This window comes from Callorhinus ursinus, unplaced genomic scaffold (assembly GCF_003265705.2).
Source record: "Callorhinus ursinus isolate GAN/ISIS: 27379988/994484 unplaced genomic scaffold, GSC_fseal_2.0 scaffold1, whole genome shotgun sequence".
Lineage (NCBI taxonomy): Eukaryota > Metazoa > Chordata > Mammalia > Carnivora > Otariidae > Callorhinus > Callorhinus ursinus.
In genome coordinates, this window is record NW_027397063.1 from 73,732,722 (window position 1) to 73,743,677 (window position 10,956).

At 37.6% G+C, this 10,956-nt stretch overlaps 1 long non-coding RNA gene and 2 other non-coding genes across 4 annotated transcripts in view; all 3 read right to left on the reverse strand.

The window, feature by feature from the left end:
- Positions 1 to 310: 310 nt before the first annotated feature.
- LOC112828676 (uncharacterized) overlaps positions 311 to 10,956 on the reverse strand; it is a 12,365-nt gene continuing 1,719 nt past the window's right edge. Inside the window, exons 2-5 of one of the 2 annotated variants that reach the window (XR_003209569.2) lie at positions 5,311 to 5,478; positions 4,052 to 4,175; positions 3,005 to 3,085; positions 311 to 1,217 (exon numbers count right to left, since the gene is read on the reverse strand). This is a non-coding gene — a long non-coding RNA (uncharacterized lncRNA). The remainder of the gene's footprint in view (positions 1,218 to 3,004; positions 3,086 to 4,051; positions 4,176 to 5,310; positions 5,479 to 10,956) is intronic. The other variant, XR_003209571.2, reaches the window with a different exon arrangement.
- LOC112834602 (small nucleolar RNA SNORA63) lies at positions 3,364 to 3,494 on the reverse strand. Its single transcript, XR_003210959.1, has one exon. It is a non-coding gene; the product is annotated as a small nucleolar RNA SNORA63 (small nucleolar RNA).
- LOC112834727 (small nucleolar RNA SNORA81) lies at positions 3,825 to 4,003 on the reverse strand. Its single transcript, XR_003211013.1, has one exon. It is a non-coding gene; the product is annotated as a small nucleolar RNA SNORA81 (small nucleolar RNA).

A 10,956-nucleotide genomic window follows, 5' to 3' on the forward strand; every position in this document is an offset into this window, starting at 1 on the left:
TGCCACACCAGAAGGAGAAATCTTACATTCTGTTACTCCTCTTTTGTCAACGAAGCAGATAATGCTTAGCATATGTTGCTGATGAACATCTGCAATTGACCAATTGACTACTCTTTGGGCCATGGCCAAACAGCAGCTAACTTGGAACTATTACAACTTTTTATGAAAAGCCACATGGGTTGTATCCTTTGCGTGTAATTCTGTAACGAGAATAAAATATTTATCACAGAATGCTGTTTTATTTTCTTTCTTGGAAAATATGGAATTATGGCAAAAAGTATAATTCTTTAAGGAATAAGGACCAAACAACTTTAAAGAAAAATATTCTTTATTATAATGTATTGAGTATTCAATATGCAATATGGCAATTTTTCTGGGATTCAGCCGTAGGATATGATTGTTCCTGGTGCTTAGCAAAAGGCTCCGGTGCAGGGCACCTGGGTGGCTCAGTCTCTTGAGCGTCTGACTTCAGCTCAGGTCATGATCTCGGGGTCCTGAGATCGAGCCCCGTGTCGGGCTCTGTGCTCAGTGGGGAGTCTGCTTCTCCCCAGAGCATGAGCTCTCTCTCTCAAATAAATATATAAAATCTTAAAAAAAAAGGCTCCAGTGCACACTTATCACTAATAAAATGTTTTACTGAATAAAAACACAATACCAAACAAAAAGAATTCAAATACTTAAAAAAAATCATTTTCAAGTTTGTTCTATTCAGTCTAATGACCACACAATAAAAGTAGATATACTAGTTTAATAGAATTGGCTCCTTTTATACAGCACATATTGTCCAGTCCACAAGTATAGTGTTAGATGACAGAGAACACTCAATATAAAACAATTTTCACAGAACTAGGAAATAAACTTCTAAGAATGATTTTTACAATCCCACCTTTCATATCCAACTTCAGTATTCTAATTCTAAAGACGATAAAGCCAATGACCTTCCTCATATGAGCTCATGAGTAAGAGTAGCATTCTATCAAAATTCTGTATTTCTGATCTGTTATGAGCTTTGAGACAAGCTTCAAATATTCCCAAATAAAAAAGCCCAATGCACGTTGTTATCACCTAGTCCACAAGAGCGAGTGCTGTAAGCCACATTCATTGGCATTTCCTCCACTGTGATGTTGTAGAAAGTCTCAATGTCATGAAGAATCTGCTCGTCTTCTTTAATGTTTATGGCCACAGCTTTGCTCCCAGATCAACCTCCACTGCCAATTCTGAACAACAACAAAAAATTATTAATCAGAATATTGCTTATAAAGACGACAGGAACTACTAACAATATGAGCTACTTGTTAAGCATCAGTGGCTGTTATTTGCCAGGATTATACGTAAAGTGCTTCTAACTAGATGCTAATCGCAATATCTAGAGAAAAAGAAAAGGTTTCTTTTGTAGTTAGTGCAAAAAGATTCCTTTGGCTGCAAAATCAGATTCTATTAGGCATCTTAAGCATTATTATTTATAAAGCAGATGGCAGTATTGTGTTTGTGGTAGTGAAATTAAAGCCCCAAGAGGGCCATCCAAGAGCAGTTGTTGGCCTGGGACAGATGTAAACACCAGGGCCTAAACACAAAGAACAATTACATAATTCATTTTGACACACTTTTGGAACTACCAACTGCAAATATAAACTCTAGAATGTTGGCTATTATTTGGACTACGTTGTCCAATGTAATAGCCACTAGCCACACGTGGATATTGAAATTAAAATTAAATAAAATAGAAAACACAGTTAATCAGTTGCATTAACCACATTTCAATAGCCACATGGCGGCCCGTCACTTCTTTGTTGGGCAGCACGGATATAGAATATTTCTATCACTGCAGAAAGTTCTATTGGACAGACTTGGTCTAGGACTTAAAACTTTTTATAGTGTGTGTGTATAAGGAAGCTCCAAATATCTGTTATGGTAACCCATATTGATCACTGCTTTCTGCTCAGTTCACCTCATACACTATAACACAAGGGGCTGGGATATATTTACCACTGCAGCTCTCTACTAAAACAGATAATATGGCCAATCAAAAATGTCTTGGCTGGAGCAATTTAAAAGATCAAATGAGCAGGACAAGAGAAAAACAAATATGGAAAAACTGACTCACTCTTAATCCAAACAATATGTTATTTCACTCATGAAACCATGTCCTAAATCAGGCCAATGCCATTTCGGAATGCTGCCTCATCACCTATTTGTGTTGACTACTGTATTTCTTGAAACAGTTCTTTTTACATTAGTAGCAAGACATAATTAAATTTATTTAGTAATAAAACCACTATACCCAAGCCAGGGTCAATGTAAATTTCTACCAGAAAATGCTAACAAAATCCTAATTATAGAAGAATCATCAAGGAAGCATGAGATACGAATAACAGGACAAAAAAAAAAAAAAAAGACTCATGTGTAAGCTAAGGCAACCAGATCTAACAGGATTATTGATTTTTCCTTTGAATATTAATTGTACAAAATCCAAAGTCTGGGCTACATTTCACATTTGTTCTACTATGTTCTGATCAACCATGAATCTTCCCAAGTAGAATTTAAATACATCTTATCACGTTACTGGGTGATAAGATTATTTTACTCATTCATATACCTGATTTTAAAGGTTGTCTGGCTAACAAAATCACACTTTGACAACAGTACGTACATTTATTTCACCGGAATAAAAGCAAATACTCAATGAAGATGACAAATAGTCAGCTGAGAATATAGTTTTCACAAGTAGTGGGCAGCTCATAGTTTATAACCATAGATACTAGTTGTTTATAAAAATCATGAGCCCGAGATTATGATAGTAGATATTCAAATTCTGATTCAAAAAGCACCTGCTGTACATCTTTCAGGCCTTAAAACAGTCATGAACCACACATAAATCACAGAGCTCACTGTGGAGTGTGGTCTTCATTCCCTCACACAGCTAGAGCTGACCAAGACTGCTAAAAATCTTCCCCTCAACACCAACTGTGGTAGATAAATACAATTAAATAAAGAATTGAAATACCAGTAAGTCGGTAGTAATCAAAATGTGGTTTATCCCTTATATGAATTCCTTCTTGATATGTCTCTTTCTTTCTGTCACCACCTGCAAAATATGAATAAGCCTTAATCTCAAGAGTCATCCATCAAGTCAGTGTTTATTTTTTTTAAAGATTTTATTTATTTATTTGACAGAGAGGGACACAGCGAGAAAGGGAACACAAGCAAGGGGAGTGGGAAAGGGAGAAGCAGGCTTCCCGCTGAGCAGGGAGCCTGACGCGGGGCTTGATCCCAGGACCCTGGTATCATGACCTGAGCCGAAGGCAGATGCTTAATGACCGAGCCACCCAGGCGTCCCTCAAGTCAGTGTTTTACTTGGTAAACATGTCTGAGACCATGCATCCCTGGCTGCTAAGCACCATGGCGGACAGGGCTAGAAAGGTAACAGCTTTATTTTGAGCAGGGGGCAAAGACAAGGCAGCACTTTACAGCTACATTGTAACTAGATCCTGCATCAGTTTATTAAGGAAATAATTAGATGTTAACACTGTCTTAACTAACAATACTAGGGAAGAACTACTCTTATCACATCAGATACTGAAATTCCTGGCATGTGTTTTCTCAGAAGCCAGTTTACCCTTGCATTGTGTTCCGAAAAAGAACAGCATGTGTGGTCTGTCATTTGACACAAGGAACATACAATTTTCTTCCCTCCAGTATTTCAGAAAGGAAAATGATAATTCCTAACAGAGTCAGAATAAAAAACCATTTGATTTCTAACTCTCATCCTATCATTGGAAGGGACCAGTTAGAAATTCATTCTATTAATTCTGCCTAAATACAGATATTATCGTCCCAAATCTTAGAACAAAGTATGCTGGACTTAAGAAAGAGGTTCATCTCAGTTTTTCTACTATCTGGTATAGTTATTTTTCTTCTTGTGTTTACTTTGCTGGCTTTATTACAAATATGAAGGCATGATACTAGTTTCTGCAATTTTAGTACAGAGCTTAAGTAAGAAGGTAAAAATTCTGGCCATAATTTTTATGTGTATCAACAAAAAAACATTTACCCTTTTCAAAAATATTATAAAATATTGACCGTTTCATAGGTCAATTCTTCCTTCTTCATCAGAATTTGAACTTCTTTATAACTTCCAACATATTGATTGACATTAAGGCAGAAAGCAACCCAACCTTAAAAAAAAATAAAGAGAGACGACTAATTATGTTGACATATCAATTAAGTAGATATAACAGTTTTCATAATAATAATAGAGGAATAATGTTTGAGACCAAGCGTCCCTGTCTTACTATAGAATTGAGCTAGACAGAGATTGTAGGAAACAGTTGCTTTCAGCAGGGGGAAGGACAATATAGCACTTCACAGCTATACTGTAACAAGTAACCCAACCCGCCAGCTATAGATGAATCATGTGCACACCTGAATACTTGTATTTACTTTCTAGTAGGTCTTGTGGATTTGACCTTTAATCCCTGGACTGAGCATTTTTATCTGCTTCATCCAAAACAAGCATATGGATCCATTTTGGAAAGTTAAAAGAAAAGTCTTACTTAAGTGTGGGTTGTGCATGGAGACTTCCTTCCAAAGACTATAAAGTATGGAAGAGGGGTGTGAGCAGAGTAACTTTACCTGAAGAAACCTAACAAACACAACCTCAGCCAGGGGACCAAAGTCAACATCAACAGAATAATCTTTAATATAATGAGATGAAAATGGCACTTTTCCTCTGTGGTCTCCCCCCCCACCCAAAACCCATAACCCCAGTCTAATCTTAAGAAAAACATCAAATTCCAATACAAGGACATCCTACTAAATATTTGACCAATAATTTCTGACTCCTAAAAACTGTCAAGGTCATCAAAAACAGGGAAAATTTAAGAAACTATCATAGCCAAGAGGAGCTTAAGGAGACATGACAATTAAATGTAATGGGGTATCCTGGGTGGGATCCTGGAACAGAAAGAGGACATTAGGTAAAAACTAAGAAAATCAGAGTAAATTCTGGACTTTATAATATTGTATCAAGGTTGGTTGGTCCATTAATTTTAACAAATGTACCATATTACTGCAAGATGTTAATAATATGGGAAACTGGTGAAGGTATATGGAAATTTTCTGAACTATCTTCTCAATTTTTCTGTGAATCTAAAACTGTTCTAAAATATAAAGTTTATTAAAGGAAAGTCTTAGTATCATGTCTAGATATTCATGCATGGCAATTGGCTTAAACAGGCTAATTATTTTCTCTCCCATACGTCAAATATCACTAGTTTAAAAATGCCCTCTGAAAAATATGGTGATACTTACAAAGATATCTTGTATTTAACATATTGAATGCTCTCCCTGCAATACCAACAACTATAAGTGCTATTTCAGCTTGTATGCTGTGTGTTTCATTTTGAACACCATTTCCACAATGCAGTCATAACAAGTTGTTTCCATATGGTAGTCAAGTGCCAGGATTGCTGTTTGGATCTAAAAGTCAAAGCTTAAATTATTATGTTGTAGAAAAACAGGTTCTACCAAGCAATTTCTGAAGCACACAGCTAAATGCTGAACTGCTCATATTTAGTTTCAGATTCTGGTCCACAAACAGCTTTTAAGCAGTGATTCTTTTAACACTGAATCACTTCTAAGCTTACAGAATTATCAAACTGCTTCATGATAAAATCCCTTTCAGTGTCTCATTTTTAATTAGATTTTTGTGCCTTTACAAACTTGGGATCCTCAGCTTCCTAGAGATACCAGTTAGATAATCAAAGAACCCAGACAAACATTTCCTGCATTATTCTTCTATGTGCAGGACATGTAAGTAGGGAAACAAGTTCTGTTTTTGCCTATAAGTAGGCAAATTGTTCTGTTATGTATTCACTGATTATCACTACTTTAAAACTAAAGGGGTTGGGGGGATGGGGTAACTGGGTGATGGACACTGGGGAGGGTATGTGTTATAATGAGCACTGGGTATTTTATAACACTGATGAATCACAGACCTGTACCCCTGAAACAAATAATACATTATATGTTAATAAAAAAATTAAAAAAACCGAAATCTTTCCAGTAGGAAACTATGACATACAGCCTTGATCTTCATAAAGCCTACAGCTTTAAGAAAATCTCCCATAGCTAATAGCAGTGAGTTTTGAAAACAGATAGCATGCAACAGATATGTCACAAACTATGAAGAGTCCCAACTAATTACAGATCATTGCAGTTTTCATGCTGCAAAATTGCATTTAGACTTAACAATAACACAAAAGGCATGGATTCTGTTACCTTAAAGAAAAGAAAGCTTTATTTTCTCAGTCTGGTGAGATAGAGCCCTGCAAACCATATCTGCAAACCTAGTTCCTGTTTAATTTGAAATAAAAACTCTATGCTTGCATATGGACAATAATTAAAAAGAAGGTTCTGAAGGTTCTTTACACCAAATCTTAAGCTATTCTTCACTTTTGTAAAACCTTAAGTATCTAAGGATTTACGTTCCCCTGGCAGACAGCCATTAAGCAATGACTGAGGGTACAGATGTAAATACACTTGTGCTGACCTCTGGATTGACTACACTGATCTCAGAGTTCTTCTGTGGGATCGAGCCACCTCCAGGGCAACATGCTTGACAGTGCAGCCTGCCCAGCCTCCTGATACGATGCACTGAGACAGACACATCACTTCTGTGCGGTTCTTCCCCAAATGGATAGTCTGAATCTATGTGTGAAGAAGTATTGGAAAAACAACAACAATGGAGGGATGTTCTATAAAAAACCTGGCCTCCATTCTCAATGATTGGCACCATCCTCTACTCATGTATTTTTAGTACATGAAGAGATCTCTATTATGGATACACTCACGAATGCCAAAAATCACTTCATCATCTAACCTATTAAAAATCATGGAAGACAAAAACTGAGGAGCTGTTCCAGAATGAAGGAGGCCAAAGAGACTTAACAATTAAATCCAACATGTGATGCTGTATGCGGTTCTGGACCAGTAAACCATTTTTTTTCTTTCTTTTTTTTTTTTTTTTGGTAAAACGTTCATTAGTTGGACAATTGGTGAAATCTGAATAACAATATTGCATCTCTGTTATTTTTTGATTTTGATAATTGTGTTATGATGTAAGACAATGCTCTTGTTTCTAGATAACACATGCTGAAATATTAAGGGGTAAAGAGGCATAATGTCAGTAACTTACTGCCAAATGCTTCAGAAAAACATTATGTGAGTATATGATATGTGCAATCGTATTTATATACAGAGAATAAAATAAATGTGTTATGAATAGTAACATTTAAGAAATCTAGGTAAAGAATATTGGAATTCTTTGTCCACTTTTATAACTTTTCTATGTCCAAAAACATTTCAAATTAAAAGTTATTAAAAATTCAAAATACAAATATCAAGCCTACTAACATTTATAATTTATAGAAGAGAAACAAGAGAGGTCTTAAACTGGCAGCTCCTTTGTCTTGTTTTGCAGTGTTTTAAATCTGAATTAGATGCTTTCTGAGGAAATTTCATATGCAGATCCAAATTTCCACCTTCACTTGAAAAATCAGTAGATTGTAACCCTGTGCCTTATCCTCTGGTGGCAACTAGCGAGTGGCCACCTGCTTTAGATGGGCATATGCACTGCACGTCACTGGGTCTCTACCTCTCCTTATTTTTCTTACAACTTTTTTACTCACTTATGTCACTGGGCCAGCCCCCTGCAGACATTTGAGTGTGAAGCCTTTGATTTATCCAGGAGCTCCAGCTCTGCTAAATTTAAGTGATTTAATCTGAAGCTGTATCTATGCCAATTATTAATTTTATTTTTTTATTTTTTTTAAAGATTTTATTTGTTTATTTGACAGAGAGAGACATAGCGAGAGAGGAAACACAAGCAAGGGGAGTGAGAGAGGGAGAAGCAGGCTTCCCGCGGAGCAGGGAGCCTGATGCGGGGCTCGATCCCAGGACCCTGGGATCATGACCTGAGCCGAAGGCAGACGCTTAACGACTGAGCCACCCAGGCGCCCCGCCAATTATTAATTTTAAAAAGAGGAAGGTAAAGTGAAAAGTTTGTTCCAGCCCAAGAATCTCTTGTGAGAAATATGTAGATATGTTTTCATTTACGAGAAGATGAGAGATGACACAAAAGGCACTTAGTCAGAATTTATTAAATGAATCTGGAAATTAACAATTTTAAATATAAAAGGGTTGACTAGGTGAGATTTTTTTTCCCTTGTGCTCCAAAGATCAAAATTAACCTGGGGAAAAATTATGAGGGCTATTTGGGAAAGCACATATTTTGGCTCTGTTTAGAGGGAAGAACTTTCTAATGGACAGCCGACTCAAACTATATTAAGCTACTTTCAGGAGGTGATGGATTTCCAGCTTCCTGAAGTGTTAGAAAGAGGTTGGGCAACAATTTAGTGAGGATGCTAAATGGTGGTATTGGGGGCTGCAACACATGTACGAGGCAGCCAGGATGAGTACCTGTATTGAGTTGACAGGTACTCAATGTGCTTGGATCCATGATTCTATGGGGTGCTTAAGTCTCTAGGTAAACCAACACTTCCATCAGAGGATGGTGAAGAGAAGAGGAAATAACTCAACAATAAATCATGGGAACTCAAGGGCATCTGAGTCTCCAGGGTGTGAGTTAGAAGGAGAAACTATGAGCCAGCCAGCCAGTGTCCGCTGGGGCCATTGCTCTATCTCTAGTCCCAGTGTCCAAGGAAGTGGCTACAGATATGGAGGATGCAGCCTAGTGAACCATGAGGAGGAGTGAGCAAAATACGTTGGAAGGGATCAGCACAGGGTACAGGAAAACCTAGTGTGTGGGTGAGACCCATTTTTATAACATTAGGGGAATAGTTAAGTTATTTTTAGCCTTTATGAATGCAAAGCTCTACTTGGTAATAAAACACATTTGTAGAAAATGCTGTCAAAGACAGAAAAGCAGGTTTAAATGAGGCTTCACAAAAACATGATAACTGAGGAAACAGAAAAGCACTCTATGCCTTATGTCATGTCTGAATTTTGAAAGCACTGGTCCCAGCTTTCTCCTTGAGGATGAAACCCAGAGCTTCCCAGCAGAAAATTTCTCCAGCTGAAGCCCTCAGAGGGGAAATCGATCATTGTGTTGCTGAACGATTGTGTGTGTGTGACTTCCAGTCTCAAACTCTGGGTGGCCTGACAGGTGGAGTAAGAAGCCAGTGTGATGTGCAGTCCCACAGTCTAGGAAGAGGAAGGACAACATAGTCCCTAGTGAATGGGACAATATCCCATTTTTAGGAAAAATGCTTTAGCCTGTGCTCTATTAAACTACCATGGGACTATGGGACTCCAAACTGAACTATGATATGACAAGGACAACATTGGTGGTGGGATGGAAACACTAATGTTTGCTGGCAGGAAGCTCAGAACTCAGGTATTCTATTTCCTCCCTAACACTGAGATCATTTGCTGAGGATGGCTTGTAAGGGATGTCAGAGGTTTGCAAAGAGTGAAGAGAATCTGAAACAGCAATTGCATAAATTGAAAGAATGAGGTGCTGAATGCCCAGGTGAAGTTGACTACCAAGAATTTCTTTTAGTATCAAGTGTTCTCAGTGCACAAGTTTCTCCAGCTCTTCTAGGAGGCTTGATGCAGGAAGACAAATAGTTGGATTCATTCATGGTTGCAGTTTTCTCTGGTGGACAAATAGCTAGTAATAACTGACAGCATGTATAACCCTCGGGGGTGCGGAATCAAGTTTTTGTTAGGATTTTACAAATAATCAAGGATCAGATATGATAAGCAACTTGTTTATAATCACTTGGGTAGTAAACAGTAGTTGCTAAGATTAGAACTTCAATCTTCATAATTCCACATTCCTCCTTAGGTAATGGAACGGTTTTGTAGGTTTTTGAAGAAAAACTGCAAAAAATTCCCAAGAGGAATTTTAGGGAATAGTCTGCAAGTAAACTATTTTGTTTTGTTTTGTTTTAGAGAGAGAGTGCAAGAGAGAGCAGGCATGTGGAGGGGAGAGGGGGACCGGAGGGAGAGGGAGAGGGAGAGAGAATCTTATGCAGGCTCCACGCTCAGCAGCAGAGCCCTCTGCAGGGCTAGATCTCACAACCCTGAGATATAACCTGAGCCGAAATCAAGAGTCGGACCTTAACCAACTGAGTCACCCGGGTGCCGCTGCAAGTAAATTATTTTAATACTGTAAACACTAAGAAAATAAAACAATATGCAAAGAAATATAAAATTCTACAAGGCTTGGGGTGCCTGGGTGGCTCAGGTCATGATCCCAGGATATCTGAGTTTCAGTGAAAAGAAATGTACTGTTCAATAACAGTTAAAACAAGTATTTTAGAGGGGCGCCTGGGTGGCTCATTCGTTAAGCGTCTGCCTTCGACTCAGGTCATGATCCCAGGGTCCTGGGATCAAGCCCCACATCGGACTCCTTGCTTAGCGGGACATTTCTTTTCACTGAAACTCAGATATCCATAATATTTTTAATTGCTTGGCTTTTTAAAACTTAAAATAAAAATTTAAAAATTAAATATTAATTATAGAATCATTTAGTATGTCAAAGATTCACAGTTACTAAAGGTCAAATGTAATAGCTAATAGCTAAAATTTATAGCTGAAAATTAAAATTAAAATTAATTTTGATGTCCTAGGCACTTGCCAATCCTATGAAGTGGATACAATTATCATCTTTATTTTATTTATTTTTATTTTTATTTTTAAAGATTTTTTTTTTTGAGACAGAGAGAATGAGAGAGAGAGAGCACATGAGAGGGGGGAGGGTCAGAGGGAGAAGCAGACTCTCTGCCGAGCAGGGAGCCCGATGAGGGACTCGATCCAGGGACTCCTGGATCATGACCTGAGCCGAAGGCAGTCGCTTAACCAACTGAGCCACCCAGGCGCCCTATTTTTATTTTTTTAAAAGATTTTATTTATTTATTTGACAGAGAGAGA